We start from the raw sequence: 9952 nt of genomic DNA on the forward strand, positions 1-9952 counted from the left end.
GGTAAGTGGTGGAGTCAGGATTAGAACCCAGGTCCTCTGACTCCCAGGGTCGGGCTCTTTCAACTGAACCATGCTGCTTCCCTTATCTTCCCCCACATCATTCTCCATTAAAAAACAAGATTCCTACAATTTGATTATATAGGCAGCGCAGTTGGGTGAGCAGGCAAGCTTAATAATAATAATAATAATACTAATAATGATGGTACTTGTTAAGCGCTTACTATGTGTCAAGCACTGTTCTAAGCACTGGGTAGATACAAGCTAATCAGGTTGGACACAGCCCATGGTCAAGATGGGGCTCAAAGTATTAATCTCTATTTTACAGATGAGGTACAGTTACCTGAGGCACAGAAAAGTGAAGTGACTTGCCTAAGGTCACACAGCTGGCAAGTGGTGGAGGCAGGATTTGAACCCAGGTCCCTCTGACTCCCGGGGCTGGGCTTTTTCCACTAGGCCATACTGCCACAAGGTGGAGGAAGCTGATTTATCCCATTTATGTGTCCAAGGCCTAGCAGGTGTGTTGGGGCCCTGGTGGAGGATAGCTACAGAGCAATCTATGCTATGTTTTTAGGAGCGAGAATAGCCATCAAATTGGGGATTTCTCTGTCTCTCATATAGCTATTTCTGTGAGACGCTGAATCCTGGACTGGATGGACCATTGATCTACTTCAGTAATACCATTTTTTTGTTTGTATGCTTTTATGTCTCTTCCTGCTCTGTTCTCTAGTTAAACAGATTCATGGTGACTTATTAGAGAGTCAAGTTAAGGATGTTAAGATGATTCGTCCTTAACTACTCATTCGATCGTATTTACTAAGTGCTTACTGTGTGCAGAGCACTGTACTAAGTGCTTGGGAGAGTACTATACAACAATAAACAGACACATTCCCTGCCCATAATGAGCTTACAGTCTAGAACTCTTACTATTACCACGAATCAAGCAGGGCAATCACCATACTATTTCTTCAAGCATTTTTGGATGCCATTGTCAGAGACGGAATACTGGGATAGATAGACCATTCTGACTCAATAATAATTGTGGTATTTGTTAAATGCTTACAATGTGCCAAGCCCTGGGGTTGATACAATATAAGAGGATCGGACACAGTTGATGCCCCACATGGGGTCATAGTCTAAGGTGAAGGGAGAACTGGTATTTAATCCCATTTTGCAGATGAGGAAAAGGAGGGCCAGAGAAAGGAAGTGACTGGCCCAAGGCCACATAACAGACAAGTGAGAGAGCTGTGATTAGCATCCAGGTCCTCTGACTCCGTGACCTGTGCTCTTGCCACTAGGCTCAGGGGAAAGAGCACGGCTTTGGGAGTCAGAGGGCATGGGTTCTAATCCTGGCTCTGCCACTTATCAGCTGTGTGACTTTGGGCAAGTCCCTTAACTTCTCTGTGCCCCAGTTACCTCATCTGTAAAATGGGGATTAAGACTGTGAGCCCCACGTGGGACAACCTAATTACCTTGTATCTGCCCAGTGCTTAGAACAGTGCTTGGCACATAGTAAATGCTTAACAAATACCAAAATTAAATTAAATTAATTACCCTGCTTCTCAAGATGGCATTGTGTATGTGCATGTACTGACAGTGTCTCCCATTTCCCTCTCTCCTCACGTACCATGGAGGGGAGGGAACATTATCTATTTTTCAAAAATGGTATCAGTGAAGTGCTGACTATGTGTCAAGCACCTTTTGAAGCACTGGGGTAGATAGAAGCTAATCAGCTCAGAAACAGTTCATGAATCCCCATTTTTCAGTTGAAGAAACTGAGGCACAGAGAAGTCAAATGACTTCCCCAAGGTCACACAGCAAGCAGTTGGCAGAGTCGGGATTAGAACCCAGGTCCTCTGATTCCCAGGCCCACACTCTCTCCACTAGACAATCTTGCTTTTCTTGTTCTCTCCCTAGCGTTTAGCATAATGCTTTGCACTCAGCGTGCATTCGATAAATACCACTCATTGGGTAATCACCATCTCCAAGGAACCCATCCTGAGTCTAAGCTACACCTCTCAGAAGGTGGAGGTCGTCACTCAGGTAAGGCCAGGAGGGTAAAGCAAATAAATGCGAGAACAGGGAGGAGGCTGATATACCACCACCACCCAGGCCCAATCATTCTCTTACTCAGATAGCCACTGGCTAGTTACAAAATATTTAATCATGTGTACTCTTAAGAGAATGAGCCCCTGAGTCCCCCTAAAATACACAGGCCCACGAGCAACTTAGCCAGTAAAGGGAGCACAGCTTTGCCCTGTGGTCCACAGTTTGCTGTTGCTGCTGCCACCACCTTTCAGAATTCTGCAGTCCCGCTGTCCAGTCAAATCCAAACTCTCACTCCCAAACTTACTTTCTACCAAACTTTCATCTGAGAGAAACTCTTTAAAGCATTGATCTAGCTCCCTCCTCTTGTCAATACCATGGGAGTGCTAGTCCTGAATTTTCCACTTCAACCAATCTCTCACCAAATTCAATCTCTATCCCTTAGCAGAAAGCCTCTCTTCCTTCCTGGTGTTATTTCTTTCTGAGACAACTGTACCCTCCCAGACGCTTAGTACAGTGCTTTGCATATAGTAAGTGCTCAGGAAATACGATTAATAAGAATAACTGCAGTGACTGCTGGACTATGGCTATTTTGCAGTGCTTTGCTACAAGTTTCAAAAAATTCTAGGCTACTGGAAGTTTGTGTACAGTGTCTAGTTAGAGTTCACACTCCCAATTATTATTATATGACCTTGGAGCTACTTCTAAACACAAAAACAAGTATTGAGCACATTTGAGAACTTGGAGTGTCTGAAAACCACGACCTGGTGTTTCTATCTTGGTTAGGACTTGTAAAGTAATTTACTTTTTTGTGGTGTTTGTTTCACGCCAGGAACTGTACTAAGCGCTGGGGTAGATACAAGCTAATCGGGTTGGACACAGCCCCTGTTCCCCATGGGGCTCACGGCCTGAATTCCCATTTTACAAAGGAGTTAATAGAAGTACAAAAGTTAAGTGACTTGCCTAAGGTCACAAAGCAGGTAAGTGTTGGAGCTGAGATTAGAACCCATGTCGTCTGACTCCCCGGCCTGTGCTATTTCCACTAGGCCATGCCGTTGCCCAGTAGAGTAAAATAACCACAGTCAAAATGTAGCAAAAAAAAAAAAAATGTACCAAATGGCAAAAGTGCTCTCTTTTGGGACTCTGTTGGAGAAAAACGTTTTTAGTGGTACAACGATAGATCTAAGATTACCAACAGGCGCTTGCCCATGAGAAGCAGCATGGCTGTGGAAAGACCACGCGCTTGGGAGTCATGTGTTCTAATCCCCGTTCTGCTGCTTGTCAGCCATGTGACTTTGAGCAAGACACTTCACCTCTCTGTGCCTCAGTGACCTTATCTGTAAAATGGGGGTTATGACTGTGAGCCCCACGTGGGACAACCTCATCATCTTGTATCCTCCCCACCGCTTAGAACAGTACTTTGCACAGAATAAGCGCCTCACAAATGCCACCATCATCATTATTATTATAGGAAATAAAATGTGAACTGCATCCTAAGTAGATCTAGCTCTAAAAAGTCAGCAGATAAGCACGTTTTATTTTGTTTCTAAACTGTGTGTTTTAAGTGACTCTACCAGCGAGCAGGGTGCCACAGATTTGCTTGAAAAAGTCACAGGTCAGGCAGTTTTAGTGACTCATTTTAAGATGCCGATGCAAAGTGGTTCCCCAAGCCGGGGCTAAGAAATGCCCAAATGGAGTCGCCGAGGGTTTAGAGTCATAGGATGTGCACCCGGCCAACCCTTACCACGATCTGGGGGCTGCTTCAAAAAGCTAACGGTCCCAGGAAAATGCCGAGCTCCTCGGCCTGGCGGGAGGCCCGGGTCCTCTCCTCCTTTTCTGAGAAACCGGTCTTCGAAAAATGAAGGCCAGTGGGTGTGGGAAACGGTCTGCGGCCGGGCCCGACCAACTTCCCGTCCAGGTGACTGGACGCTTCAGCCACGCTGGGAAACGAAAGCCCAGGAGGAAGTGGTCAGAGGAAACAGCTGTTCGCATCAATTAATTCACAGAAGTTTGTCTTTGAGATGAAAAAAACACCCAAAAAAACAAAAGGGGGTGGTGGAAGAGGGGGAGGGGACGGACGGGGAAAAGGGACCAGGTAGAGGAAGTGTTCTGTGGGGGCCTGCCTGTCTGCTTGATGACGATGGTAGTCTTCATCCCCATTTTATAGATGAGGTAATTGAGGCACAGAGAAGTGAAGTGACTTGCCCAAAGTAACACTGCTGAGAAGCAGCAGAGTTGGCATTTGAACCCATGGCCTCTGACTCCCAAGCCCATGGTTTTTCCACTAAGCCATGCTGCCTGTTGGTAATCTTAGATCGATCAATGTACCACTAAAACCTTTTTTCTCCAACAGAGTCCCAAAAGAGAACTTTTGCCATTTGGTAAATTTTTTTTTTTCTATATTTTGAGTAGAGTGGAAATAGCACAGGTTGGGGAGTCAGCTTACTATGCTGTTCTAAGCACTAGGGTAGATACAAGGTCATCAGGTTGTCTCACGTGGGGCTCACAGTCTTCATCCCTATTTTACGGATGAGAGAACTGAGGCCCAGAGAAGTCAAGTGACTTACCCAAAGTCACGCAACAGACAAGTGGTGGAGATGGGATTAGAACCCACGACCTCTGACTCCCCAGCCCAGGCTCTTTCCACTGAGCCACGCTGCTGCTTGTTGCCTGTCTACCTGTTTTGGGTTCTGTCTCCCCCCTTCTCGACTGTGAGCCCGTTGTTGGGTAGGGATTGTCTCTGTGGCTGAATTGTATTTTCCAAGTGCTTAGTAGAGTGCTCTGCACACAGTAAGTGCTCAATAAATACAATGGAGTAGGGCTCTTCAAAGCCCTACTGAGAGCTCACCTCCTCCAGGAGACCTTCCCAGACTGAGCCCTCCCTTTCCCTCTGTCCCTCCTCCCCTCCCATTCCCCTACTCCCTCCCTCTGCTCTACCCCCTTCCCCTCCCCACAGCACTTGTGTATATTCATATAGATTATTTACTACTCTATTTTATTAATGATGTGCATATATCTGTGATTTTATTTATCTATTTTGAGGATATTGATGCCTTTCTACTTGTTTTGTTTTGCTGTCTGTCCCCCCCTTCTAGACTGTGAGCCCGTTGTTGGGTAGGGATTCTCTCTGTTGCCGAATTGTACATTCCAAGCACTTAGTCCAGTGCTCTGCACACAGTAAGAGCTCAATAAGTACAACTGAAAGAATGAATGGGGGGTGGGGGGTGGCTGGAGTGATGCCCCTCGGGGGCTATGCCCAGCCAGGGTTCCCGGGACAGGGCGGCTGCTCTACTTGTTTTGTCTTCTTGTTTGTCTCCCCCTTCTAGACTGTGAGCTCATTGTTGGGTAGGGATCGTCACTATCAGAGGTCGTGGGTTCTAATACCGCCACTTGTCTGCTGTGTGACCTTGGACAAGTCACTTCACTTCTCTTTGCCTCAGTGACCTCATCTGTGAAAATGAGGATTAAAAAATATGAGCCCCACGTAGGACAATCTCATTACCCTGTATCTACCCCGGCGCTTAGAACAGTGCTCAGCACATAGTAAGCGCTTAACAAATACCATAATTATTATTATTATCCTTATTATCTGTTGCCCAGTTGGACTTTCCAAGCGCTTAGGCCAGTGCTCTGCACACAGTAAGCTCTCAATAAATATGATTGAATGAATGAATGGTGCGGGGAGCTGTCTCCTCCTCTTCCTCATTCATTCATTCAAGAGCATTTATTGAGCGCTTGCTATGTGCAGAGCACTGTACTAAGCGCTTGGCAGCATGGCCCGGTGGAAAGAGCACGGGCTTAGGAGTCAGAGGTTATGGGTTCTAATCCCGGCTCTGCCATCTGTCAGCTGTGTGACTTGAGGCAAGACTCTTCACTTCTTGGTGCCTGTTACCTCATCTGTAAAATGGGGATGAAGACTGCGAGCCTTACGTGGAACAACCTGATTAATAATAATAATAATGATGATGATGATATTTGTTAAGCGCTTACTATGTGCAAAGCACTGTTCTAAGCACTGGGGGGGATACAAGGTGATCAGGTTGTCCCACATGGGGCTCACAGTCTTGATCTTCATTTTACAGATGAGGTATCTGAGGCACATAGAAGTTAAGTGACTTGCCCAAAGTCACACAGCTGATAAGTGGCGGAGCCGGGATTACCCTGTATCTACCCCAGCTCTTGGAAGAGTGCTCGGCGCATAGTAAGTGCTAAACAAATGCCAACATTAGTATCATTATTACCTCATCTGTCAAATGGGGATGAAGACTGTGAGCCTCACGTGGGACAACCTGATAACCTTGTATCTACCCCAGCGCTTAGAAGAGTGCTTGGCACATAGTAAGCGCTTAACAAATACCAACATCATTATTATTATTACCTCATCTGTCAAATGGGGGTGAAGACTGGGAGCCTTACGTGGGACGTCTTTACCCTCTATCTACCCCAGCGCTTGGAAGAGTGCTTGGCACATAGTAAGCGTTTAACAAACACCAACATTCATATTATTACCTCATCTGTCAAATGGTGGTGAAGACTGGGAGCCTCAGTGGGACAACCTCATTATCCTCTATCTCTCGGCACATAGTGAGCGCTTAACAAATACCAACATTATCGTTATTATTATTATTATTACCTCATCTGTCAAATGGGGATGAAGACTGTGAGCCTCCCGTGGGACAACCTCATTACCCTCTATCTTCCCCAGCGCTTAGAACAGTGCTCGGCACATAGTAAGCACTTAACAAATACCAACATTATTATTATTTTTATTACCTCATCTGTCAAATGGGGATGAAGACTGGGAGCCTCCCGTGGGACAACCTCATTACCCTCTATCTACTCCAGCGCTTAGAAGAGTGCTCGGCACATAGTAAGCGTTTAACAATTATCAACATTATCATTATTATTATTATTATTACCTCATCTGTCAAATGGGGGGGAAGACTGGGAGCCTCAGGGGCGACAACTTCATTACCCTCTATCTACTCCAGTGCTTAGAAGAGTGCTCGGCAGATAGTAAGCGCTTAACAAATACCAATAATAATAATGTTGGTATTTGTTAAGCGCTTACTATGTGCCGAGCACTCTTCTAAGCGCTGGGGTAGATACAGGGTAATCAGGTTGTCCCACATGAGGCTCACAGTTAATCCCCATTTTACAGATGAGGTAACTGAGGCACGGAGAAGTTAAGTGACTTGCCTACAGTCACACAGCTGACAAGTGGCAGAGTCGAGACTCGAACCCATGACCTCTGATTCCCAAGTCTGGGCTCTTTCCACTGAGCCACGCTGCTTCTCTAATACCAACATAATTATTATTATTACCTCATCTGTCAAATGGGGGTGAAGACTGGGAGCCTCCCGTGGGACAATCTCGTTACCCTATATCTCCTCCAGCGCTTAGAAGAGTGCTCGGCACATAGTAAGCGCTTAACAATTATCAACATCATTATTATTATTACCTCATCCGTCAAATGGGGGTGAAGACTGGGAGCCTCCCGTGGGACAACCCCATTACCCTCTATCTCCTCCAGCGCTTAGAAGAGTGCTCGGCACATAGTGAGCGCTTACCAAATACCAACATGATTATTATTATTATTATTATTGCGGCGTGGCTCAGTGGAAAGAGCACGGGCTTTGGAGTCCGAGGTCCTGGGTTCGAATCCCAGCTCTGCCACTTGTCGGCTGTGTGACTGTGGGCAAGTCACTTCACTTCTCTGGGCCTGAGTTACCTCCTCTGTAAAATGGGGATGAAGACTGTGAGCCCCACGTGGGACAACCTGATTCCCTTGTGTCTACCCCAGCGCTTAGAACAGTGCCCTGCACGTAGTAAGCGCTTCACAAATACCAACATTATGATTGGGATGTAGAATTCAATACCTGCTCCTGGCTGAGCCCCCCTCCCCCTCCCCCCCGGACCCCTGCCCAACCTGGCTGGTGGCAGAGGGGCCGCCCCTGCCTGCTCGGGGAGCGGAGGAGGAGGAAGGAGAGAAAAAGAAAGATAGAAAGCGAGCTCCGGCGGCTGGGGGCCTCGCTGGCTGTCCCGGTCTGGATATCCCCCCCAACCCCGCACCTTCCCGCAACGTTTCGCACAGCCAGGACCGGCCGGGACTCGGACTCACCGTGCGGGAGGGATGCGGTGGCCGCCGACCGGTCCCAGATGAAGTGGGTGCGGGCTGCCGGGCTGCCGGACAGCTCGGGCCTCCTCTTTCCCTCCCTTTCCCCCGCCCCCGGAATAATGGGGCTCCGCCCCCCACCCCCGGACCCCGGAATAATGCCCCCGGTTTGGCGCCGGAGGGGGTCGGGGGGAGGGGGCCGAGGAGGGCCTGCTCTTCATGCATTCATTCAACGGTATTTATTGAGCGCTTACTATGTGCAGAGCGCTCTACTGAGCGCTGGGAATGTACGATTCGGCAGCGGACTTCCTGGGCCTGGTCTGGTCCTGGTCCTGGTCAGGTACTGCTCCGCTTCTGGTCCGGTTCTGATCCAGTCCTGGTCCGGTCCCGGTCCCGTCCTAGTGCTGGTCCTGGTCCGGTCCCGGTCCTGTTCTGGTCCGGTCCTGGTCAGGTACTGCTCCGGTACTGGTCCGGTCCCGATCTAGTCCTGGTCCGGTCCTGGTCCCAGTCCCGGTCCGGTTTTGATCCAGTCCTCGTCCGGTCCTCGTCCCGTGCCTGTCCGGTCCCGGTCCGGTCCTGGTCCCGGTTTGGTTCTGGTCCGGTCCTGGTCCCGTCCCTGTCCGGTCCTAGTCCCGGTCCGGTTCTGATCCGTTCCCGGTCCGGTCCTGGTCCAGTCCTGGTCCTGTTCCGGTCCCGGTCCCTGTCCGATCCTGGTCTGGTCCTGGTCCCGGTCCTGGTCCCGGTCCTGGTCCGGTCCCTGTCCGGTCCTGGTCCGTTCTCTGTCCAGTCCTGGTCCGGTCCCGGTCCCTGTCCGATCCTGGTCTGGTCCCGGTCCTGGTCCCGGTCCCGGTCCCGGTCCTGGTCCGGTCCCTGTCCGGTTCTGGTCCGGTCTTGGTCCGTTCTCTGTCCAGTCCTGGTCCTGGTCCGGTCCCGGTCCCTGTCCGATCGTGGTCTGGTCCTGGTCCTGGTCTGGTCCTGGTCCCGGTCCCGGTCCCGGTCCCTGTCCGATCCTGGTCTGGTCTGGTCCTGGTCTGGTCCTGGTCCCGGTCCCTGTCCAGTTCTGGTCCGGTCTTGGTCCTTTCCCTGTCCAGTCCCCGTCCTGGGCCGGTCCCGGTCCCGGTCCTGTCCCCCGTTGGGCCTCCACCCGCCCTCCCTCCCTCCCTCCCGCGGAGGCAGCAGGGGCGTGGCGGACTTTCCCCGGCCTAGCCGCGGAAACCCCGCCGTCCGGCCCGTTTCCCGGCAGCAGAAGAAAGCCCCCCAGGGGCCCGGGCCGGGGGCCGGGCCTCCCCACCCCGCTCCTCCCGCCCTCCGCCGGGGAAACTCCACCACCCCACCTTCTGCTCTTTCCCCTTCCCCTCCCCCCAGCACTGTGCTCATTTCTATATATTATTTATTCCCCTATTTATTTGGTTAATGAGGCGTATACCTCCTTGATCCTATTTATCTTGATGATGCTGCTGCCTTGTTTTTGTTTTGCTCTGTTTTGCTTTGCTGTCCGTCTTCCCCGTTTAGACTGTGAGCCCGTTATTGGGCAGGGATGGTTTCTATCTGTTGCCGAATTGTACATTCCAAGCGCTTAGTACAGTGCTCTGCACATAATGATAGTAATAATAATAATAATAATAACAACAATGCTGCAGCGTGGCTCAGTGGAAAGAGCCTGGGCTTCAGAGTCAGAGGTCATGGGTTCGACTCCCGGCTCTGCCATTTGTCAGCTGTGTGACTGTGGGCAAGTCACTCACTTCTCTGTGCCTCAGTTCCCTCATCTGTAAAATGGGGATTAACTGTGAGCCT

General features: G+C 49.7%; 1 protein-coding gene across 2 annotated transcripts in view; it reads right to left on the reverse strand.

Moving 5' to 3' along the window:
* Positions 1-8806, reverse strand: part of STX11 (syntaxin 11) — a 36675-nt gene extending 27869 nt beyond the window's left edge. The window contains exon 1 of one of the 2 annotated variants that reach the window (XM_029058734.2): positions 8413-8806. The gene's annotated coding sequence lies outside the window, so the exon portion shown is untranslated. Of the gene's footprint in view, positions 1-8164; positions 8239-8412 lie in introns of those variants that run through there. The other variant, XM_029058737.2, reaches the window with a different exon arrangement.
* Positions 8807-9952: the final 1146 nt, after the last annotated feature.

This window comes from Ornithorhynchus anatinus, chromosome 2 (genome assembly GCF_004115215.2).
Source record: "Ornithorhynchus anatinus isolate Pmale09 chromosome 2, mOrnAna1.pri.v4, whole genome shotgun sequence".
Classification (NCBI taxonomy): Eukaryota; Metazoa; Chordata; class Mammalia; order Monotremata; family Ornithorhynchidae; genus Ornithorhynchus; species Ornithorhynchus anatinus.